Genomic DNA, 26,738 nt, shown 5'->3' with positions numbered 1-26,738 from the left:
ATCTCTCCGCTTTGCCTTCCGCAGCCCTGTTGCTGCGCTCTTCTCCGCGGCTCTGAAGCTTCCCGCCTCCGCCACCCGCAGTCTCCGCCAGTGAACGGCCTTCCTAGTGTGTGGAAACGTTTCCTCCTTCACAGCTCCCTCCCACTGGTGCAGGTCCCGTCCCTATTCTTTTGTCTGTTTTTTCTTTTTTCTTTTGCCCTACCCAGGTACATGGGGAGTTTCTTGCCTTTGGGGAGGTCTGAGGTCTTCTGCCAGCGTTCAGTAGGTGTTCTGTAGGAGTTGTTCCACGTGTAGATGTATTTCTGGTGTATCTGTGGGGAGGAAGGTGATCTCCGCGTCTTACTCTTCCGCCATCTTCCTCAACGTCCACTACCCCTTATTTTTAAAAAAAAATTTTTTTTCTACAGCTGTAGACTTAAGACATGATGAAAGGCTTGTTTTTTCTCAGTTAAATAATGGATAAGAGGATTCATATTTCGCCAAGCAAGTAATCTGAAAATGGCATTAAAACCAGTGTAATAAAATAACTCAGTTATAAACTCAAAGTCAGTACCAGTCCCTTTTCAGTGTTTATTGGTCTAGAAATACATAAGAAGAGATGTATTCAGAGAGAAGAGGGAATAGACAAAATAATGTTTAGAGACAGAAACAACATAAAATGTACTGGATAAAATACCCTCAATGTTAGAACTTGAAGTTCCTTATAATATATTTAACATGAATGCCTTCAAACTTTGGAAAGTTCATTCCTTTTATGAAGTTGTGATTTTAGAAAACCAAACCAGTACTGCTATTTTTAAATTATTCTTCATGTCATTGAATTTCCTCTTTGCTTACTGCCCCAGTGTTGAAAACACTGGTTTTTCAATGAATATTTTATTCATTGCATTGCTGATATATAAAATTAATGTTCAAATTAATGAGCAAATACAACCTATGTGACTTTTGTATAGCAATGTTTATCATCTCTATGTTTATATATAGTTACATAAATAAGTACATGTATAATTATATATAAACTATGATATAGTTTCCCACAGTGTCTCCTAAAGAGTGGTAGCCCTCTGTATTTATAGTATCTTACCAAAAATATTTTCTAAAAAACTTGTGAGAAAATAATGAATAATTTTTGCAACAATTTTCTGACCATTTTATCAGCTTTTTAAAAGCATTGTCAGGCAAGATAATTCCTAAATGTACTGGGTCATGCAGTGCCCCCCATCTACTCCACCATGACTCATCATAATTTGTAAAACAGTAGATAGTAAGAATTTAATGATGTGCTTGGTAAGTGTGAGTAGATTTGTGGGACAAATTTGGTTTGGGCAGACAATACACCTAGTTAAAAAGGTACACTTTCCAATGGTTTTACAGTTATGAATGAAGTTCTGGTAAGAATGCCATGAGCAAAAGTCTGTTTATTATTTCTGGGTAAGTTAGCTTCCCTGACATAGGAATGACCATCTCATTGTTTCAGCCAACTTCCCTTTCCTGCCTGTAATGCATGCAGGGGGCTGGAGGGGGATGGCCTCTGTGCCAGGAGAAGGCCGACTTGACACGACAATACAAAAGCCAAGACTATAAATGGCAGAATTGAAAGATTGAGGGAGTTAAGTTTCCAATGTGATCTTTGAGACACGACATCGGTCTAGCTTACCTGCCTAATACTGTGGTGGTGGTAAGTTGTTATTATTATTTGTTAATGAACAAAACTAGCAATCATAACCTTTGCCCTTTATTAATTATTTACAATGTGCTCAGCAATGCCCTTTACATAAGAAATCATACAAGTTATTTAATATATCTTCTGAATGGTTATATTCATTCCCATTTAACAAAAGGAAGCCAAGAATTATAGAGTTAAAATAACTTGCTCAAACTTTCACTTCAGAATAGAATGAAAGGCAGAAAGCAGTCTTAATCTCTCATAGAGCAACAGTAAGAACTCAAGCTACATTAAGAGAAACCGAGCAGAAACCAGCTGCTCAGGGCTTCAAAACAAATCATAGAATCTGACAGTCACACAGAACTAGGAAGTCAACAACTGGAATTCAGGACTAATAAGGAAGAGTGACTGGCTAATACCCCATACTTTCAGTGGAGACCCCACAAGAGTTCAACCTAGCACAAAAGCAAACAAAAATTACATCAGCTTCAAATAAATCAAGTGATTTGTCCATGAATTTCTGCCTGCTATCAATTAAATAAAAATAATTGGTCCCACTAGAAAATAGGACAAAATGACTGAAAACCAAGAGAAAAATTAAGCAACAGAATAGATCCACAGGTTATGAAGCATTAGAATTATTAGACACAAACATTAAAATTATTATAATTATCACATCCATAAATGAAGAAAATATAGAAACCAACAAAGTATTGGAATTAAAAATGTGTATGTGTATAATGTGAAAAAAAAATCCTAGAACTGAAAATATTGATAGATGAATAAAGAATTCAGTCAGTGGGTATAAAAGAAAATTGACATTGCCGAAGGGAGGATTACTGTCTAATCTTCTTTTAAAGCAGTCTATTTCTTTAAATATTTATTTATTTATTTGGCTGCGTCAGATCTTGGTTGCGGTACGTAGGATCTTCGTTGAGGCGTACGGGATCTTTCGTTGAGGTGCGGGTTCTACGTTGCTGTGCCCGGGCTTCTCTCTAGTTGTGGCATGCAGGTTTTCCTCTCTCTAGTTGTGGCACATGGGCTCCAGAGAGTGTGGGCTCTGTAGTTTGCGGCACACAGGCTCTCTGGTTGAGGTGCGTGAGCTCAGTAGTTGTGGCACTCGGGCTTAGTTGCCCCACAGCATGTGGGATCTTAGTTCCCTGACCAGGGATCAAACCTGCGTCCCCTGTATTGGAAGGTGGATTCTTTACCACTGGATCACCAGGGAAGTCCTTAAAGCAGTCTATTGAATTAAGCAAAGAATATCCATCTCGAAGAACGGAGACCAAAAAAAAAAAAAGAGAGGTACATTTAATTAGAGTCATAGAAAGAGAGAAAAGAACAGGCAGAAGCAAAATTCAAAAGATACTCACAAATAATATTCCAAATCTGACAAAAGATTTAATACCAAAAATCAGAGAAGCTGTAAAAGTCTCAAATGCAGAGTAACTCTAGCTACTTCATATAAAAACTGCTGAAAACCAAACACAGAGAGAAAATCTTTATAGGGAGCCCAAGGGAAAAGCATCTTGCCTTCAAAGGAAGGAAATAAGACTGACAGCTGCCCCACCTTCTTTATATGATCATCAGGTATACAAAAAATATAACCTCAATGTATAAAAAAAAAGATGGTGTTTTCAATATCTACCACATTTTATATAAATACATATATAATATGTATGGTGTTATTTCAGTATTAAAAATTTCAAAAGCCAACAAAGTTAGCCTATGGTAACAGAAGTGAGATAAGTGGTTACTGCAGGGTGGTGGAGAAGAGTGATGACTTAAAGGGACCATAAGGCAAGATTTCATGCTCCTGGAAATATTCTATAATTCAGTATGTTAAAAATCTGTATCAGTAAATATGTTAACTTTGTAAAAATTCATCAAGCTATACAGTTTAGAATTGTGCACATTCTTATGTGTGGGCTTTTTTGTTGTTGTTGTTTTTAATTATCTTTTTCAAATTAAGATTTTATTTTTATAACAGTTTTAGGTTCACAGCAAAATTGAGGGGAAAATACAGAGATTTCCCATCTATACTATATCCCCACATTTACATAGCCTCCTGCATTATCAACATCTCCCGCCAGAGTTGTACATTTGTTACAATTGATAAATCTACAATGACACATCATTAGCACCCCAAATCTATAGTTTACATTATAGTCACTCTTGGTGTTGTACATCCTGGGGGTTTGGACAAATGTATAATGTCACGTATCCGTCATTATGGTATCATACAGAATATTTTCACTGCCCTAAAAATCCTTTGTGCTCCATTTGTTCACCCTTTGTCCCTTCCCCTAAACACTGATCTTTTTCCTATTTCTATAGTTTTACTGTCTCAATGAATTTTACAGAATGTAATATAGTTGGAATCATATAGTATGTAGTCTTTTCAAATCTACTTCTTTCGCTTAGTAATATGTATTTAAAGTTATGTTTTTTCATGGCATAATAGTTTATTTTAGCACCAAATAATATTCCATTGTCTAGATGTACCACCGTTTCTTTATCCATTCACTTACTGAAGGACATTTTGGTTGCTTCCAAGGTTTAGCAATTATAATTAAAGTTGCTAAAATGTCTGTGTGCAGGTTTTTGTGTGGGCATAAGTTTTCAAGTCCTTTAGATAAATACCAAGGAATATTGCTGGATTATATTCCAAGAGTATGTTTAGTTTTATAAGATACCATCTAACTGTCTTCCAAAGTTGCTGTACCATTTTGCATTCCTATCAGCAATATATGAGAATTTCTGTTGCTCCACATCCTTGCCAGCATTTGGTATTGTCAGTCTTCTTTTAATTTGCATTTCCCCATGACAAATAAGCATCTTTTCCTATGCTTATTTGCCATCCATCTTCTTTGTTGAGGCATCTGCTAATGTTTTTAGCCTACTTTTTAATCCAGTTGATGTTTGTAGAACTTTAAGAGTTCTTTGTATATTTTGGATAGTAGTCCTTTATCAGATGTGTCTTTTACAAATATTTTCTCCCTACTTATGGATCGTCTTCTCATTGTCTTGACATTGTCTTCTAAAGAGTTTATTTGTTAGATGTTACACGTGAATGTTTATTTGTACCCCAAAGTGGAACTGAAACTAAGGGAGACAAATTACTTTGAAAGTGAAAGCTGAAGGACCTAATAAAGAAGATATGCAGATAAAAGAAAGAAAATAACTTACGTAGTATGTAAAACACTGAAGCTAGCACCTGACACATAGGAAGGATTCAATAAATATTAGCTGCTATAGTAATGAAAAAAAGTGGACAGAAGAAAGAAGAAAATGGGGCAAGGAGGAGAGCATGACTGAGAGAGGAGAAAAGTCAGAAGGAAAAGAAAGGAGAAAAAAGAAGTAGTCTTAACTGTGACTATTGCCATTCGAATTCAATTTTCATTTAACTATCATTTATTTTTTGCTTGCCATTTTTTAATGTTTTATTTTATAGTGATAATAAATGTTATATACTATTTATATATGTTTGTTTAAAATCTTTAGAAACTAATATGAAGACCAGCTTATTTATTTCAAAGTTTATTATATCCCATTAAAAGTTCATTATCATAAGCTATAAGTGCAGTTTTGTACATACTTCATTTAATTAAGTTTTGAAATCTATGCAGATGAGATAAAGGGAAGAATGTGCATTTGATAAATGCTTCACAGAGAAGATGAAGTTCTAAATAATATGAAAGAATAAGGTATAGCATGAAGGACCATCTTTGTTGCATAGCTCCAAGGGAACCATTTACATTTGTAAATAGTAATTTTTTTGGAGTTGTGCACTGCTATGCTCCATCTGAAATCCAAATTCTCTTACTTTTTTTTTGGCCTAACCCTTGTGATTCTTCTTAGTATTAATTTTTATTGAGAGATGGCTTAAAAACAATAAAATATATCCATCTCAAGTGCATATTTTGATGAGTTTTGATAAATGTATGTAGCGCTATAACTACCACCACATCATGATATGGAAGAGTCTCCTTATTTTAAACAGTGCCCTTTTCAGTCAACATATCTGTTCCTACTACCATTGCCAGCATATCATTGATCTGCCACTTTCTGACAGAATCCACATATTTTTTTAAATTATGTTAAAAATTACAGAAATTATTTTGTTCATAGGAAGAGGCAAAACAATGTTAAATGACTCAAATTTGAAATGATTAGTCATATACATACACTCATATTCTAGGTTAGTTGACATAATAAAATGTCATGGCATATGCATGTCATGGCAAAAACTGACTAAAGACATGACCCTCAATAGGATTTTATTTATATATTTTTGTATTTTCTTTTCTTACTCTTCATTATTTTTATTTTTCTTATGTCTTTCTCCTTTCTCTCTTTTGTTTATACTTGCTCTCCTCTCTATTTAAAGAGACCCCATTTTTTTCTAAGGCAATACTGAGGGTGACTATAAACCAAGTCTAATTGAAGCAATAAGAGTTATAATGAGATCAGACTCTGGTCAATCCATGGGCTTATTATTGAAAGCAGTTCCATTAAACTGGTTTCTTTTTTAACTATAACTGTTGTTTGTGCAATGCAATGACTTTATGCTTTTATTTAGTAATAAATAATAATCTCTAAACTTTTATAAGTCTGTTGACACAGTTCTTGTTACTTTAAGTTATGGCCAAGGTGTTTCCAGTCATTCTTTTTCACTCAGACCGAAGTGCTCAGTCACAGTTGTATAAACAGAATTCTGCTCATTCAGAGGAAGAATGAATACTTTTAGAATACTGTTTCTGCTTTAGGGCCACTATTCTACACTATCTGTTCTCCTTGGTATTTTTAATCCTTTTATTCATTTTGTATCATTATATTTCAAGCTTATGTATTACATAAAACACTAGCGATACATGGTCAAACTAGCCATCTTCTTACTAGTGCATGATGTGCTAATGGTAAGTGTTTAGATTAGAATGTATTTTGTAGCTTTGCATATAATGCTTTCATTTCCAATATGTAAAGTCTATTCTAGGCACTTCACATTTGTTATCTTACTGCCTCCTCACAATCAGTCAAGAAGATGAGTATTACCATCTCCTTTTCACAGATGAGGAAAATGAAGCATAGCAACAATATACAACTTATAAAAATTTATATATCTTCAAGCCTGTTTTTGTGTGATAAACACACTTTTTCCACCATGGCTAATCGCATTCATATATATCAGAAGAATGTTATGTGATTAACTTTAAGCCATGATAGCAGTTTTCATCTTATTATGCGAACAGTAGATAATATAGAAAACAATACATAAAATTCAAATTAATAATGTGAGGGAAAAAGCAACAAGATAATATAAATGATAAGGTACTATTTTATGTTTCTCCTTTTTTCTAAAAGATTTTGTAAATCTGCCCCCAAAAGCAAGATTTTTTCTCTGTCAGAACCTCAAGAAGTTTCATAAAGAGGTAATATAAAATAAATACAGAGTAATATCTGTGCTATCATGGTGTATTATTTTGAGAAAATAAATGCATTATTTACCTTGACAATGTCATCTGGAGCAGCCTTCCAGGGATAAATAATTATTCACATGGCTGTTTTCCTCCTGGAACATTTTAACCCTATCTGTGTGATTTGTTTTCATTGTTAATAGTCCATTATCAAAATGAACTATTGCCTTAGCAATGTGTTTTCACAAACATTTAAAATTCTTTCCTAGAGAACATATATGATTTTATTATGTATTTTTGTGTGTATATATATATATACACACACACACACATATAGATATTAACATATAAATTGAAAACTTTTTTGAAACATACATATCTAGAAAAGTGCAAACTCTTAAGTGAATGACAGTAAATATTTACAGTGAACATATCTCTCTAAGTAAGTATAAACATAATAGGAAAGAAAATATTACCAATATTTTAGGAAACTCTTTCATACCTCTTCCTAGTTATCCTCAGTTTAACCCCCAAATAACAACTGGCTGACTTCTATTACCATAAATTAATTTTGACCAATTCTGAAGTCTGTATAAATGGAATCATGCACGATATACTCTTTGTGTGTGATATCTTTTCTCAACATTATGCTAAAGAGACTCACCCATGTTGTCATGTATAATAATAGTTAATTCTCATTGACATATTTTATTACATGAATATTCTGAAATACATTTGTCCATTTTACTGCTGATGGACGTTTGTATAGTTTTCAACTTTTGACTATTGCAAAGAGAGCTCCTATAAACAATATAATGTATACCTTTTGTTGCCACATTCATATATTCTTTGAGTGTGAAATTAGGATTGTAGCTGTTGGGTCATAAGGTAATCATAGGGTAAGTATATATTCAGCTTCAGTTTATACAGACAGTTTTCAAAGTGCTTGTGCCAATTTGCTAAACATGAAGTGTTATATAAGAGTTGTATTTGTTCTGCATTCTTCCCAAATCTTGAAATAATGTTTTAGACATTTTATTCAATATGGTGATCATGTATTTGCCTGATAAGAAGTACTGTTGATCACTCTTTCATATGGTATTGGTCATTTGGACATTCTTTTGTGTGGAATGGCTGTACAAATATATTTGCCTTTAAATATTAGATTGAATATCACTTTCTTGTTAATTTCAGGAGTTTTATGAACACATTTACTGTAAATGTTATTGCAGCATAATTGACACAAATTGATCTATACATATTTAAAGTGTGCAAGTTGATTAGTTTTGACATATGTATATACTCATGAAACCATCAAGACAATCAAGATAATGAACTCATCTGTTACCCACAAAAGGTTCCTTATGACCCTTGGCTATTCCTAAGCTTTACCACCCTGTTTTCTAGTCTCCAGGTCACTATAAATTAATTTACATTTTTAGAATTTTATATGAATTAAATCATACAGGAAAAAAGACGCAGATGTAGAGAATGGACTTGAGGACATGGGAAGTGGGAAGGGTAAGCTGGAATGAAGAGAGTGGCATGGACATCTATACACTACCAAATGTAAAATAGATGGCTAGTGGGAAGCAGCCACATAGCACAGGGAGATCAGCTTGGTGCTTTGTGACCACCTAGAGGGGTGGGATAGGGAGGGTGGGAGGGAGGTAGATGCAAGAGGGAGGAGATATGAGGATATATGTATATGTATAGCTGATTCACTTTGTTATAAAGCAGAAACTAACACACCATTGTAAAGCAATTGTACTCCAATAAAGATGTTAAAAAAAAATCATACAGTATGGACTCATTCTATTTTGCTTCTTTCATTCAGCATAATTACTTAGAGTTTGCTCTATATTATTGTATATATCAATAGGTCATTGCTGTTGGGGAGCTGTTGTTTACTAAATATAGAATTTTGGTTTTCCAAGTTGAAAAAGTTCTGGAGATGGTTGTACAATAGTGTGAATATACTTAATGCTATCAAACTGTACACTTAGAAATGGTTAAGATAGTAAATTTTATGTTATGCATTTTTAACATAATAAACATAATTTAAAAACCCTCTTGTTTTTAGCTTAAACAATTGGTGAATTTTACTAATAATAATTTTAAAAAACTGGAGAAAGGCAAGAATTGCAAAGACATGGTAGAATCAATGTTCTGGCCATGTTTGAATTTTAAAATACCTGTTAGAGAGCCAAGAATTGAGATCCATAAGCAGATGGAGAGTCACATTTGGAGTACAGTGGAAAGGTCAGGCTGCAGAAATAAATTTGGTAGTCAAAAGGATATAGATAATAATTAAAGCCATGGACCTGAATGAGAACACCTACAGGAAAATATAGACTGAGAAGAGAACAGAGTTCAGGACCAACCAAATAGTATTATTCAGGCAAAGGAGGAGAAGCCAGCAAATGAACCTAAATTGAAAGGCCTGCAAACGATGATAAACATCACAAGCATATGGCATCACTAAAGCCAAGAGAAAACAATGTTTCAGGAAGGAATTAGTTAATTGAGTTCAGAAACTATTGAGTGATCAGGTAAGATGAAATTTATTTTAGTGGCTTGAGAGTATGGGCTAAGTGTTAACTGAGAAGGAACTGAAAAGTGAGAAAGATCTTTTGAGATATTTTCGAATGAAGAAATATATTGACATGAGGGAGTTCAATTCAAATATATTGAATTGAAGAGATACATTGTTGGTGGGAGGGTTTTATCCTTAAATACAGGGAAATGTTAAAACAGGATTTTAAATTATGGGAATGATTTAGTGCAGAGGGGGTAAATGATGTGAATGAGAGAGATTAGCATGAGAAAATTCTTTGAACATCTACAAGGGTTCATGGGTAAAGTTCAGAGGAGTTTGGTAGATCGGTAGGGTGGATTAGGAGAGTTGGGAACTCCTATATAGTGGCTACTATTTTCTCAGTGAGGAAAATTTAAAGTAATCCAGTCCACTGTAATTAAGTTTGAAAATAGGGCTTTCCTGGTGGCGCAGTGGTTGAGAGTGTGCCTGCCGATGCAGGGGACATGGGTTTGTGCCCCGGTCCGGGAGGATCCCACATGCCGCAGAGCAGCTGGACCCGTGAGCCATGGCCGCTGAGCCTGCGCGTCCGTAGCCTGTGCTCCGCAACGGGAGAGGCCACAACAGTGAGAGGCCCGCGTACCACAAAAAAAAAAAAAAAAAAAGAAAAGAAATAACATAAAGGGAAAATACTTATCTTGTTCACTATTGTACCCTAAGAACTTAGATAATCTGTTACCTAGTAGATACTTAATAGGTAATTCTTAAATTTAAAAAAAATGTTTAAAGTTAAATCACAAGGAATTATCTTTTCAAAGTTCATTTGCTAATCATTTCAAAAATCATTAGGCCTAGGAAGAGACCTTTTCTTTCCTCAGTGTATTATAGCTGCAAATACATTATAATAATTCTCTAAATGTTTATTCCCTCTTTCAAATCAGCAAACTAAAGCACATAAAGTTTTTTTGTCTCATTAAATTCTTTTTTTTTAGGTTGAAGTATATTTGACTTATATTAGTTTCAGGTGTACAACATAGTGATTTGATTTTTTTTTTTTTTTTTTTTTTTTGCGGTACACGGGCCTCTCACTGTTGTGGCCTCTCCCGTTGCGGAGCACAGGCTCCGGACGCGCAGGCTCAGCGGCCATGGCTCATGGGCCCAGCCGCTCCACGGCATGTGGGATCTTCCCGGACCTGGGCACGAACCCATGTGCCCTGCATTGGCAGGCGGACTCTCAACCGCTGCGCCACCAGGGAAGCCTGTGATTTGATATTTTTATAGACTATACTCCATATAAAGTTATTATAAAATATTGACTATTTTCCCTGTGCTGTACATTACATCTTTGTAACATTTATATTATACCTAGTAGTTTGTACCTCTTGTTCCCCTTCACCTATTTTCCCCCTTCTCTCCCCCTCCCACACTTCTCCCCTCCAGTAACCACTAGTTTGTTCCCTGTTTCTGTTTTGTTGTATTTGTTCTTCTGTTTTATTTTTTAGATTCCACACGTAAGTGAAAGCATACAATATTTGTCTTTCTCTGATTTATTTCACTAAGCATAATACTATCCAGGTCCATCTATTTTGTTTCATATTGCAAAATTTCATTCTTTTTATGGCGAGTAATATTGCATTGTGTATAGACACATCTTCCTTATTCATCTGTTTCTTTAGATTGCTTTCATATCTTAGCTATTTTAAATAATGCTACTATGAACATTGGCGTGCATATAACTTTTTGAATAGTGTCACCTCACACCTGTCAGAAAGGCTATTGTCAGAAAGACAAGAAATAGCAAGTGTTGGCAGGGATATGGAGAAAAGGGAACCCTTGTAATACTGTTTGTGGGAATGTAAGTTGGTTCAACCACTATGAAAAACAGTATGGAGATTCCTCAAAAAATTGAAAAGAGGACTACTATATGATTCAGGAATTCCACTCGAAAGAAATTGAAAACACAAACTTTTCTTTTAATCTTGGAAATACTGTTTTAGAAGAATTGATTTAAGACCTAGTTGAACAACACCAGAAGAGCCTACCGTTAAGTATTTACTACAGTAATTTTTCAAATCATTTCTCTTTTATGAGCCTTATTTTTCTCATGTGTAAAATGGAGAGCCTTAATGCCCTCTTCACTATTCTGATGAAAGAATTAAATAAGAATGTGTTAGTGGGAAATTTTATAAAGGCAAATGTTATATAATAAGGGAGATAACAGTTCACTGATACTAACCTTAAAAAAAAAAGAAAAAAAACCAACAGTGTGAAGGGCTTCCTCCTCCACACTCTGTCTCTCTAAGTAACATAATGAGAATATGAGTCATCTGTGTTCTTGGAAGAGTAGTATATGTATATCTGTCTGTAGTATTTGGAATCATAATTAAAATTTTTAAATGGCACTGATATCTACAGATAAAAATAAGGAATATTCTGCTTTAAAGGCTTTAAGTTCTTTAAATTTAGTTAAAGATGTTACTTTTAAAGGCTCAGCAATACATAGAATTTTACACTTGTAGAATATCTAGATTTTTACTTCTAGGAAACATAAATTGTCATAATTTATATTTTTAGAGATTTATACAATCATTTGTATAGTCATAAATTGTTTTGATATACTTGTATAATTTGTATGATGAAAACTAAACTATCAAATATAAAAATGCAAAATAGCCCCACAACCTTCTATGCAGTTAATTCATATTTTTCAAATGGTGGCACTGCTGATAACTATTAACCAGTCTTCATACACTTGGGAAGCAAGGCAAAGATCACATACTCATATGGTTGTAAGATCAATGTATTGCTCAGATCATTGTTAGAAATGATACAGTTTGAGTTTGTTTTACATTGAAGCTTATTTTTTGATCTAGTGTTCACTTTTTCTTGGTAATAAATATGCCTCTCACAGTTATAATCAGTTAATGCTCTCATGAATATTATATGTTTAAAAATAAGAAAAAAGTCCAGCTGTGTAACCCTTCATTGCTCCCATAAAAATTAAAGGATATGGTTGTGTTTGGACCCCTCTGAAGGTTTGGGAAGAGGAACAGTGGAATACAAGACTTAGAAATCCAACATAGTTGGTCTCAGACTCTAGGGTATGTTGTAGACATTACTGATGTGGTTTCTGTGCAAAGTAGAGATGTGGAGTGGTCACCTGACTTTTACCAAATAGGAATGAAAGAGACCTAATAATACTGATCTCTCATTAGCATATAAATAAGGGACTGAATATTGTCAAATTTCAAAATGAAGACACAATAGATGCCAAGTAAATGTATTTATCTATGTCATCTGATTTAAAATGCTTTTTAAAAAACCTTGAACCACACTTTGAGAAACCAAATGTATTGACATAGTAGTAGAACTGACACTCACAAATTCATGGCTTCTTTAAAGATACTAATCTCAGCAATGAATAGAGAAAATCAAACAGCAAGTATTGAAAGCAGAAACGTAATTGGCCTGTTTGGAAAAAGTTTACTAGGGTAACAGTGACTAGATTCAACATGCAACTGCCATCATGATGAATGTTTACAACATTTTTTTGAGAGCCAATTATACTGTTTTTTGTGCAGGGACTGGAGATCAGCCAGATCAGTTGTTTGCACAAAGCCGCTTTGGGTCTGCCTTTTCAAACAAAAGCTGCAGAAAATGTTATAGCAAGGTTGAAGCTTTATTCCACTCTGGTAAGAGAAGCTTTCTTTTTCTTTACTATAGTGAGAGTTTGATAAGAAATCCTTTTAAACCATAATGCGATCAGGGAGAAGAGAAGCTGTTCTGTGTAACAAGTCATAAAATGCTTTCTTTTCTTTTGAACTGTTTTTTCATGATGCTTTTTGCCTGTACGTTATAGTGAAATAAAACTGAAACACTAAGTGATACTGTACATGTTACATTTGTACTGGAGGTAGGGGAGTCTTAATGTACTCTTCTGGAGAATGAAATGTGGTGTTATTTTATGTTTTATACTCTAGATCTCCTGGTCAGGACAAAAGGAAAAAAGTCAGTATTCTGACACCATGGCTGAGAGTGAATCCATGTGTTTAAGTTTTCCCCTGACCAGTGATGTTATTAATGCCCAACAGCTCACCACCATAAAGCTTCAAGAACCCGACCAAATTTGCCCTCTGGGTTTACTTGCAGGCATTTCAGACCACTCTAGCTTCCTTTCATTTTAAAACTTGGAAAAGCTGGGGATAGTAATTCTGGGCGAGTTTGTCTGCATGCAGCTCTCAATAATGTAACTTTACATATATATACAAAATACAAGATTTTGTTTTTCACAACAATTTCTTTGATCTGTAATATGCTTCAATATTTCCACAAAAATCTTGCCTTGTTATAAACTCTGACTGAATTCGTATCTGTCTAAAATGACAGGAAATAGTTGAGAGTATAAATACACGCCTATGTATATATACACATAAATATATACAAATATTTGACATGTGCACAATTAATTTTAGATAATGGCAGATTTATACATTACAGTAATGTAATCCCTACAGAAGCTTGTCATTTTAAGTTTGCATTATATAACTCTTCATTTTCCTGGTAAACATTTGTTCAGAAAATGATGATGTAAATATCGAAAAGACTTTATAACCAATCACCTGCCTTGAACACTAAATCTATGTTTTGAGGTGAACTTGTCTGTAGTTTTCAGTAGCTGAATTACATGTGTGATTTTATATATATATATATATATATATATATATATATATATAATCCATGAGATTTTAATATGAACCTTTTTAGAAATTTATCCCAGAGTAGTATTCCCAGCTTCAAAGGTATAAGCAGCTGGCAATGTCACTCTAATAAGTCACTAATAAATATTCATGTTCATTTGATCATTTTAATAAGCATTTATTGACTCTCTACCTTGCTAGATATTTCAATGAAAAGAAATATGCAGCTTATAAAAGAAATGTAATATATAATATCTGCATAGATTTAAAGATGATTCAACACATATACTTGAAAATAATTTGTATTGAGGTTGTAGCTAAGGAAAAATAGGTAAAAGTATCTTACAGAGTCAGGAACAGTCAGGTACAACAATAAATGCAATAAGAATTAATTTTTCAGATTAAAAAATAATTCCACCCTTTAATACATGAGCCTGAAAAACCGTTGCGATGCCATTTTACCCTCTTTTAAATTCTGCATACATTTAATACAACCCATTTTAAGTACTTGAGCTGTGTATGTCGTACTGAAAGAAATATAAAGACAGCCCTGCCCCTGAAAGAGAGTCTGGTCTGAAGGTGAGCTCAGCCAAAAAAAAAAAAAAAAAAAAAATTATATCACCATGAGTCCTTATAGTTAAAATAATAATAATGATAACAATAACAATAATTCAGTTAACATTCTGTGGTTTCTTCCCTCTTAAAGACTGTATGTTGCCCTTAGGCACCTGCAACAGGCAACAACAACAGCAGTAAGTCCCAATTCATTTAGTTTCCCCCTTTCCCAATTTTGAAATAAATTTCAGATGGACAAGAGTTTCCTTCTAGGGAAAGAATCATGTTTAATGGTATATATATATATATTTTTTTTTCTTTTCATTATCACCTTTACCTTTAGAAAGTTTACTTTGTCACACACACACACACACACACACACACGCACACACACTATTTCATGAGGAGGAAAGAAAGCAAGTAGAGCACATGTGCCCCCTGATGAGTATGGCACAGCAGGATCCCCCAAATTTTTTTACCTTCAAGCGTTTGCTTTTGCTATTTAGGCCAAGAACATGGTTTTTCTATTGTCTGGTGTCCAGGTTTTATCTGTCCTTTATGGCTTAGAGTAGAGGCCACTTTGTATCATGATGTCTTCCCAGCATGCCTCATGCCCAGTCCAGGTAAAATTATCTCTTCCCCCTTTAAACATTCTTATCACTTTGTCATTATGTGGAGAAAAGCCTGAAGTTTATGAACAGCATGCAAATGCCTTATTTCATAATCACAAAGACAATGAGACACTTTGTCACACATTCCCTCCTTCCAGACAATGTTTTCAAGTCTGTTTTTTAAAATGTTACTTGTTAGGAAATTAAATTTTTAATTGCTTTTCAAATTTCCTTTGCCTCCTTTGCCCACCTGCTTTTCTAACAGCTGGTAATCTTGCCTTCTGTTTCACTGAGAAAGTAGAAATCATCTGACGGGGTCCCCCCCACGTTCTTTTGCCTCCAAATCTAAAAAGCTTACTTCAGTCTACACCCATCCCTCTCTTTCCACCTTTTATAGTGGGAGGAAACACCCAAACTTATATCAGGATTCAAACACTCCTCTACTTCTGACTTCTCAGGTATTCACCTCAGTCTGCCAAATCTTTTCTCCTAATCATCAGTTTTATTTTCTCCATAAAATCCTTCCCACTGGAAGTCTATATTAACCATACATACCTAACAGTCCGTGGCTGGGAAGACACATTCCCCTGTTGGTGCCATCCATATTCTGCTATTGTCCACACACTTCTCAAAGAGTTTTTTGTTTTTTGTTTTCTAGACACCATTTCCATGACCCTGTCTACCTCCACTTCTCTCCAATCTTACTCTACCTTCATGACTCTTCCAAACCTTCTCAAGTAGCTATTTGACTTTCTTGTTGATAAATCCACTGGACACTTTTCAGTTCTCATCTTCCTTTTCCACCAGTATATAAAGGTTGACTATTCAGTCCTTTTGAAACACTTTAACCTTTACTTCCCAGATACCACATTCTCATGAATTTATTTGGTTTGTTTGATTTTCCTACTTTTTGGTAGTTTCTTTCCTATTCTTTCTCTTTTACTGGACCATTTGTTTAAGAGTTCTACAAAACTCATGTAAAAGAATGAAATTAGAACAGTCCCTAACACCATACACAAAAATAAACTCAAAATGGATTAAAGACCTAAATGTAAGGCTAGACACGATAAGAGGAAAACATAGGCAGAATACTGTATGACATAAATCAGAGCAAGATCCTTTTTGACCCACCTCCTAGAGAAATGGAAATAAAAATAAAAATAAACAAATGGGACCTAATGAAACTTAAAAGCTTTTGCATAGCAAAGGAAAACATAAACAAGACGAAAATACCACCCTCAGAATGGGAGAAAATATTTGCAAACGAAGCAACTGACAAAGGATTAATCTCCAAAATATACATGTAGCTTATGCAGCTCAATATCAAAAAACAAACACCCAATCCAAAAATGGGCAGAAGACCTAAATAGACATTTCTCCAAAGAAGATATACAGATTGCCAACAAACACATGAAAGGATGCTCAACATCACTAATCATTAGAGAAATGCAAATCAAAACTACAATGAGGTATCACCTCACACCAGTCAGAATGGCCATCACAAAAAATCTACAAACAATAAATGCTGGAGAGGGTGTGTAGAAAAGGGAACCCTCTTGCACTGTTGGTGGGAATGTGAATTGGTACAGCCACTATGGAGAACAGTATGGAGGTTCCTTAAAAAACTAAAAATAGAACTACCATATGACCCAGCAATACCCTGAGAAAACCATAATTTCTCAGCAATACCCTGAGAAAACCATAATTCAAAAAGAGTCATGTACCACAATGTTCATTGCAGCACTATTTACAATAGCCAGGATGTGGAAGCAACCTAAGTGTCCACCGACAGATGAATGGATAAAGAAGATGTGGCACATACATACAATGGAATATTACTCAGCCATAAAAAGAAACAAAATTGAGTTATTTGTAGTCAGGTAGGTGGACCTAGAGTCTGTCATACAGAGTGAAGTTAAGTCAGAAAGAGAAAAACAAATACCGTATGCTAACACATATATATGGAATCTAAAAAAAAAAAAAATGGTTCTGAAGAACCTAGGGGCAGGACAGGAATAAATACACAGATGTAGAGAATAGACTTGAGGACCCGGGGACGGGGAAGGGTAAGGGTAAGCTGGGACGAAGTGAGAGAGTGGCATGGACATATATACACTACCAAATGTAAAATAGATAGCTAGTAGGAAGCAGCCCCATAGCACAGGGAGATCAGCTCAGTGCTTTGTGACCACCTAGAGGGGTGTGACAGGGAGGGTGGGAGGGAGACTCAAGAGGGAGGGGATATGGGGATATGTGTATACATATAGCTGATTCACTTTGTTATACAGCAGAAACTAACACAACATTATAAAGCAATTATACTCCAATAAAGATGTTAAAAAAAAAAAAGAATGGCACTTCTAAATTTTAAAAACTTATGTATATCTATTATGACAACAAAAGGGGTATAATTTGTGCCATGGAGAACCTTAGTGGTGCAAGACTCTAAAAACAATACACCCACCACCCCCATGTTAGCTGATTTTTCTTTTCAATGTGACTTGCAGGAATAAACTATGGTCCAACATTAAAAAAAAAAAGGAGCTCCACAAAACTCAGTATGGGTCTAATAATCCTCTCCCTATCTTCTCTCTCTCTCTCCCTCCCTCCCTTTCTCTATGATCTTCATTACTAACATTTAAACACATTTTAAATATCAGCAATCTTACAGCGAAGTGTACCAATAGCTAGGTTCATCCTCTGATAAAGTAGGGATATACTTGACAAGCATATTAGATTTTGGATCAGCTAATAAAATACCCTCTACCCTAAACAATATTTGATGAGATTCTACCACGCTTCTATTTTGATTTTTTCTGTTTTACTACTGAATGTCACTGTCTTGTTTCATATATTCACTATTTCTTTAGCTATACAAATAAATGGAAATGGAGAAAGAGGAAATCATGTGAAGGGCATAGAATAAACAGATTTTTGTTATACTAAGATATTCTTACCTTTTGACAAAATAAGTAATAAACAATATGAGTCAACATATGACAAATGGTGCAAATGTTGATGTAGTTATCTTTATTTTGATGTGTGTGAGATTCAAACAAAGATTCACAGTAGAGAGTTTTTAATCAAATTGGAAAGAAATGTCTGACAAAACGGTTTAAATATGGAAGTTATACTAATTAAACTGTTTTGGGTTACAATAAATAGGGAGAAAAATAAGTTGCTTCACCCATTATTCTGGAGAATATATTTCAAAATAGAGTTCACTTAAAAGCAAATATCGCTTGCTTTTTTATATTAGTAATTATATAGTGGACCCCTTCAGATAGTATTTGAACATTTATCCAGGATAAAAAAATTAGAGAGAAATAAGACTAGAGATAATGCAGAAATGTTGAGAAATTATTGGAGAGGAGGATAATGACTTGTATTAGGTATCAAGTGTAATACATGTGTATGTATGACAATGTATCAGTGAAAAAAGGTTAATGTGCCTGGTGTGTGTGTGTGTCTGTGTGTGTGTATAAAATATACTTTGGTGTATAGATTGATATCTGTCCATCATAGACATGCTTCATTTTGCTTTGCTTTGACTTTTCTAGGTGTACTATTTCTGGTGTTAATTCAAATATGATAATTCTAACTTGCCCTGTCTCTTTAAAATCCAGATTATATTCTGGGAATTATAAAGAGGTTTTTTTCTATATTTCTTTCAAATGTGCTTAGCCCCATATAACAGATTCTTAGCAGACAAATTTGTTATTATGTGTGATCCACTGGTAGATAAATTTAAAAGTTCGTTAGCACTTTTTATAGAGTCGGGTGAGTACTATTCAGGAAGACACAACATAACTGATTTCTGTTCAATTGAGCTAAGCTGGGTCATGGAGACTGAAAGAGATATTCTAATGTCTGGGAAGCAGCGGCATAGCACAGGGAGATCAGCTCAGTGCTTTGTGACCACCTAGAGGGGTGGGATAGGGAGGGTGGGAGGGAGGGAGATGCAAGAGGGAAGAGATATGGGAACATATGTATATGTATAACTGATTCACTTTGTTATAAAGCAGAAACTCACACACCATTGTAAAGCAATTATACTCTAATAAAGATGTTAAAAAAAAAACATTCCTTATGCCCATCAATAGGTGAATGAATAAACAAATTGTTAAAAAAAAAAAAAGGGAGGAGATTGCTGTTTTACACCACCAAGCTTCAGGTGGGCTAAAAAAAAAAAAATAAGAAATATCTCTGATGCCAGGGAACATGGGCTGATTTTTTAAGAACACTTATAAGCTAACAAAAGGTCTCTAGGTGTGCATAAGTAGGCTTGGCTTAAAAAAATTTAAAGCAGATATACTCATTGATAACTCCCTCATTTCATTCATCTCTAATACCACCTCCTCAGAAAGATTGCTGTGGCTCCCCACTCCTATGGTCACTCTGTATAAACTTACCACACTTTCTCTTCATATAATTTATAATTACCTGATATTTTATTATTTACTTGTTTGTTTTTGTCTCTTAGACTAAGGGAGACTACATTTAACACTGTGGGAAGTGTGTGGCATCATCAGGAAAAACGTTGTGATTACTCTAGGTTGATAACCATGGCTACGCTTTTTTGGGGGTCGTCTGTTATGTAATTATCCTGACATGTAAAAAACATCCATAACATTATTTAGTTAACACTAATACTTTATGGCCAACCCTAACGCATGCACATACACACACAAACACACATACACACACACACAGAGTATATTAAGGAAGCCAATGACATTTACTTAGAAAAGTAAAAAAAAAAAAAAAGAATTTGTTTTTTGTTTTCTTCTCATTAATTCACATATCTTTTTGTGAGAAAATACTCTAATTCATGACAAGAATAAATAAACCATCCCTACAACTAATTTATGGAAATTGTTCTCATTCATTACTTTTAATTCTTTAGGCAAGGTTAATTGTTAGGGCTACAAGATCCTGTGTTTGTCAACCTTTGTTTTAATTCTTCCACCACTGTCTGTGAATTTAGGCAAGGAGTATAAACTCCCTCATCATTGTAATGAACATAACAGAATTTCCATCTCTACAAAATGATTAAGATTAAATAAGAAAAAAAAAAATAAAACAATTATAAGAATGCCTGGCACACATTACTACAAACCGGTTAGCCACTACTCTTTTGAGGTATTTTGATACTTCAGATATCCCCTAACAATTGTCTTTACATAATAATGCTCAGAAGGCAACCATACTTTCTTCTATTTCTAATATTTTTGTTAGGTTACCATTGCAGTAACTGTTTTACTACTCCAATTTTAATAACCATCATTCCCACTTTCAATCTGTCCCTAAACATTAGTATGTTCTTTTCCTCTGTCACATATGACTGACACCATGCCTTATAATCAAATGTTAAGTCCTACAATTTCTTGTTCTCAAGTCTCTCACACCTGATTCATCTTTTCCATTTCCATTAACATACCCTTGATTAGAAATAAATTTGGAAAATATTTTCAAAGAGGTTTTTGAAGAGAAGCAAGGGAGGCTTTTATATTTATAAAAGATCATTTGTCTTAGGGAATTTTGTATTAGATAATGGAAAATGCAAACTACAACCTAGTAACCTGAAATAGAACAAGAATCATTGGTGTCAGATCCTCCATCAGAAATTGGACAGTGACACTCTGAAATCTATAGAAGTGACATGAAGTGGTATCAGTAGTGTGTGGACTATCATTTCCACAATATACAATGTTTGAAGTCCCCCAGGGTAAATACAACATTAGGAAAGAACCAGGTCTTGTTTTTTTAAAGATATTTTTTCCTTAAAATACCTAAATTGTGCTGGCATAAAATAATCTTGGACTCATTAGTTTGTTGTTTGGGGATGAGAAAAACTTTAAAATATTTGACTCATTAGGATGAAATTTGTATTTGTAAATATTTAGTGTAATATTCAAATTTTATAAGTACAACTTTTATTTTCAAATGTAACTGTAGTACAATCCAAATATAACCCCAAAGCTCCATGAAACACTGTTTGAAAATCCCTACAGCTCTGGTATGCAAAACAGAATGTGTTTTTTAATGACCAAGTAGATAAAGAAGCAGCCAAAACAGCAACTAGAAGTCAGGCTGGAAGTAGCATTCAGTGAGGGCTGAAGCTGGCGATCCTGCTGATATTCACTTTGGACACTGAAGTAAAGATTGCAAAGGGTTCCATGCTTTAGTCAACAAGTCTTAGATGTAGAGATGGGAAGATACTAGTTTTTACACTAGACTCCATCTTTCACTTATTGATTTTGTAATCTTGATAAAATTACTTAAACTCATTGATCCTCAGTTAATTCAATAGACACATATGAAGAATTACTCTCTCATAGGTTACAACAAGGGTGGTGTACAAAGTTTTGGAGTACACATAGATTTTTAATAGCTGTTAAAAATGTTGGTAGAATCTTGAATGGACTATATGGGAAGTCAGAGAAATCATTTGCAGATATTTGGAACTACAAATATTGCATCTGCAAGGGAATTATGACTTTTCTTTCAAGTTGACGGTTAAACCTTAAATTTTGTTGACTACTAAGTATATCAGATCATCTCTTCTTCGACCTAGTCTAACCTGAAAAACCACATGTAAACGTATGGATGAGGGCTCGAGGTGACCAAGAAAAGTTGGTCCAAAATGAATTATACCTAAAAAAGCTAAAGATAGATAGTTGCATGTAGGTTTTAAAATCTCATGTCCTATTTATCTTTCAATAATACATTTTAAAAATCCTAAATTTAACCTGGTCATGAGCTAAATTATATAGTTAATTGGTTGGAGCAGAAAAAACATATACCAAACATAGGATTTTACACTATGTTTAACTTTTAATTTATTTTATGATTGCTGATTACTTTTTAAGATTTGAAGTAAAATGTACCAATTATTTAATTATACAAATACATATATAATAAACAGATTGCTGATAGATGGAGTCTCATATTAGATATAGTTTTGATAAAATATTACTGATTTTATACTCTAAAAAGTAAATGACTGTGTGAAGAATATTACTTCCTTTATTGCTCTTTTACATTTGCCACTAAAAAAAAAAATCAGAATGTTTTAGTATCAGGATCTTGATGCTTAGTTCTTTACTGTACCAAGCTAAGAGATACTGGACTTCCCAGCATCCTTTTGTGAATGAGCAATGATAAAAATGAGGCACCTTCAGAAATCCTTTTCTGTTATGCTCCCTGACTTGCTCTCTGTAGATGCACAGTTGAAAACAAGTACTTGAGGAACAGATAGCCTTAGTTCAAATCCTAGTTTCATCACCCACCAGTTGTAAGAACCTGAGTACTTAACCTAAACCCTTTACAACTGCATTTCCTCATCTCTAACATGGAGATAATAGCATCTATTTTATAGAATTAAATGAGATAATCTAGATAAAGAATTCAATCATGAATTATATATAATACATATGTTTCCTATTTCTGTAACCTAATATAAAGTAATTTGACACAGAGATTTTATACTATATTAGATTTAAATACTCTATGTGAGTGAAAAGGTTCACCTTTTGTGATATTTTAGAACACGTATGGGGATCATGTATTTCACTTCCACCAATATAAATATAAATGGAACAGAATTTCCTATTATTGGACAACTAAAAATATGACTGCTAAGGATATGGACGCTTCCCTTCCTGAATGTGTCTGTGTGGGGGTTCTGCACATATGCAAGTGTGTGTGTGTGTGTGTGTGTGTGTGTGTGTGTGTGTAAGGAGACTGAGAGAACCAAATTTTTCTATAATTTAATCAAAAGAATACTTCAGTTGGCCAAATACAGGCTCTATGATGTTAGAAACTCTTCATTTTGAAGGGATGGAAAGTGAAAAGCAGAAAATTATTTTAATATCGAAACATTGTAACTGTACTGATGTAGCATTGTAATGATGCTGTGTATAGTAGTCCCTACCTTTCCAGTAAGTAGATGATTCAAATCATGGCTATAAGTGTGTAGTACATGTCAATTTATGCTGCCCATCATTCCACGAAGAAATCTAGAAAGGGAGCATCAAACCTTCCCATTAGAGGGATAAGGTGGCCCCTCCTTAGGAAGCAACCCTCTTCTTTCCTAGAAGTACATAGAACAAAGCTATAAGAGTAGTATCCCAAACGTGTGATTTCCTTTCTTTCCCAATACCTCCGGCCCCTGTCAGCTGACATTAACAAGGACCCATTAAATATGTGCAATTCTTTGCATATCAGTTATATCTCAATAAAGCTGTTCAAAAAAATGAGGCACGGACACTGGAACAGGACAATTCTGTAAGAAGGCAGAGAAACATATTTAGATGTGATTTTTCTTTATACCTGACAACTGTAGGCGTGCCTCCATATAGCACTGAAGGGAAGTATTCATTAGGAGCAGAGGCTTGATCCCAGAACCGTTTCTGCCGCAGGTTAGTTGTAGAACCTTGGGCAGGTTGCCTAACATTCCTAAGCCTTTGTTTCTTTAACTGTGTAAGGTCAATGATACTTGTTAATTCTACATATGATTTTTATACTTTATATATACTATATACTTTATATGTGAACATTACTTGAGATGGTATGCATATTTAGTGTAGTGTCTGGCACCTTACAAATGATCAATAAATAATAAGTATTAGAATTTTATTATGATGATATGTTTCCTATTCTACTGTTCTCATTGTCTAGTAATAAGGAAGCAGGCTTTGAGTCAAAGGGTGAAGGAATGGCAGCATAAGAGTCTCCATTTTCTTCAGATGAAAACATACACTAATGCTCAAAGGACATTGCTGAAATAGAAAATACCCAGAAAATCATTGGCAATGATGGACCACACATTCAGAGTGGTGAAGAGGCAGATGCCATAACATATTGCCTATTTAGATGAGCATTAAATAGGTGGTATCCCTCTAATATTGAGAATATAGTTTCAAAGTGAAATGTCCTCATTAGATTTTAAGCATGTGTATTGTGTTTATATAGCTTGCTTCTATTATGAAAGAGGAAAGGGTTTACCATGAAATAGGGTATATAGTTATTGATATAGGTATAGGTTTTTATTATTGCTATCATTAATTTTATTAGCACTCTATTTAAATTATGCAGAGACAGAGAATCATTTGTAAGGTCCCTCTATAATCAGAAGTAAACTTTGTTAAACAAATGCAAGTTTAATACCCTTCCATTGACCTTACAAAACCCCAAGGTATTGGTGAAGTTATATGCATGCAGTACTTTCAGATTCTCATCGGAAAACGATCATCATATAATTTTCTTTGGTGTTTGGTGCAAGACACTACAGATCTTGGAGCTGAAGGGTAAGAGAATGGACTCAGTGCTAACTAGAACTTGCCATTGTCAGGATCCAAATCACCAAATACAGATGTAGTATGTATAACAGTTTTGAAAATACCAGGGCACCGCATATCTCATTCTTCTTAAATTACGATGAAATCAGCTTGGTGTAATGTTCAGGCCAAGAGGTCTGGAGCCACTGCTTTGCTGCCTGAGCTTGAATTCATGGTCTGTCACTCAACAGTTGTGTGGCTTTGAATAAGTTACGTTATCTCTGTGTGCCTCAGATTTATCATCTGTGCAATGGATATAATAAGATGTGTTCCACAGAGTTATAAGAATTAAAAGATTCAATAAATATGGTCTCTAGAATAGTGCCTAGCACAAGAGACTACACTCTATACAACTGTTTGCAATGATAATGATGGTGTTCAAACCTAGCCAGTCTCACTCATGCATCAGTGGATTTCAATGCTTTAGGAACTGAACAGATATCACTTAGAACACTCAGCCATTTCTTAGTTATGACTGTAAAATTAATTTGGTAAGTCAGTCAGAGTAAAGGCAAGCTTGAAAGCTAATTGTTAAATCTAATAACAACAACAAAACACTATAGCCCAAAACTCTCTTTATATATCAAAAGAAAGGTACTAAATTTTACTCGAAGATAAAGACAGAACACTGTATACAGCATAAGAGAAGTTCTAACCATCCAGAGAAAGCACAGTACACTTGCAGTAATTGCTGGAAAAATAGGTGGGTAGAATTTAAAGAGAAGGGTTAAATCTCTTAATAACCATAAGAAGCACTATTATTATTCCCCTTTTACACATGAAGTAATATAGGATTAACGATGCTAACATGTAGATGAAATGGTTCTGGAACCTAGGTTTTTCTGACCTAAACCCAGTGTTCCTAATACTTATTTCCTTCTATTATGTTTTATTATGTATGTCAGTTAACCAATAAGTCTAAACTGTGAAGAGAAATCTCACTTTAATTTTTATTTCTTGCATGCCATCACAAATATTCAGGGCAATTTTTCTGATTTGCTAATCTATACTAATAATTTTGATTTCTATGTAATTATAGTGAAAGTGGAAGATTATATATTCAGAAAATATAGGCCCCCTTAATTCCCCTTTGCTCTGCATCTTCGACACTTTTCTAAATATCTAGCTTGTATGGTTTATGGACCTAAATGGACACATGTTTACAACAAATGTCCTCACTTTGACTTTCTCCTTACTGAGAATGTGAAGAGTCTTGCTAATAATTTTCAATGTATTTAGGAATAGATATTGTAACACATCAATATTTGTATTTCCCTAGTTTTTACTTTTAATCTCTTCTACTATGAAGCACTTCCAGAATTTTTGACCATGTATTTATAGGACAATATTTGTCCTATAAATACAGAAACACCCATTTATGCATGTATTTATATATATATGCACACACATGTGCATGCATGCATTCGATAGGATAAGGTATCATACAGTTAGTTGATAGTCAAATTCTTAGTTGTCCCATTATAGAAAATTTCATTCATGTTGATAGAATTAAAAACAAATTTGGTTACCATATGGTTTTTGAAACTTCCTAAAGACAATTTTTTAATTTAAATACAATATTTATAGACTGATATAATATTAACACTCAGGCTTAAATAATTTTATTTTAGGTTAAATGACAATAATAATAATATTGCTTTAAAGCTTTAAAAGTATTTTACTTTTAACATTATTTTATTTACTCCACTATGACTGCATAATGCAGTGAAACGCATAATATTTTGACACTAATAGGAAATATTTGTGTAGTTTTAAAATGTTCATCAACTTACCAAAATAGTAAAGTTATGAATAATTTACATTCAAGCAAACAGTATAGGCAAAGAGAGAGTTGCAAAAAAAAACTCATAAAATACAGCTGATTTTCTAATTTTTCTTGCATTTTTCTTGTAGC

At 34.0% G+C, this 26,738-nt stretch overlaps 1 protein-coding gene across 1 annotated transcript in view; it reads left to right on the top strand.

Moving 5' to 3' along the window:
- MGAT4C (MGAT4 family member C) overlaps positions 1-26,738 on the top strand; it is a 611,075-nt gene that overhangs the window by 257,510 nt on the left and 326,827 nt on the right. The window contains exon 2 of the mRNA XM_029205850.1: positions 13,201-13,311. The gene's annotated coding sequence lies outside the window, so the exon portion shown is untranslated. The remainder of the gene's footprint in view (positions 1-13,200; positions 13,312-26,738) is intronic.

The sequence above is a fragment of the Monodon monoceros genome, unplaced genomic scaffold, assembly GCF_005190385.1.
Source record: "Monodon monoceros isolate NGI ecotype Baffin Bay Population unplaced genomic scaffold, NGI_Narwhal_1 Super_Scaffold_6, whole genome shotgun sequence".
NCBI classification, from domain to species: domain Eukaryota; kingdom Metazoa; phylum Chordata; class Mammalia; order Artiodactyla; family Monodontidae; genus Monodon; species Monodon monoceros.
This window is presented reverse-complemented; position numbering and strand designations above follow the sequence as displayed.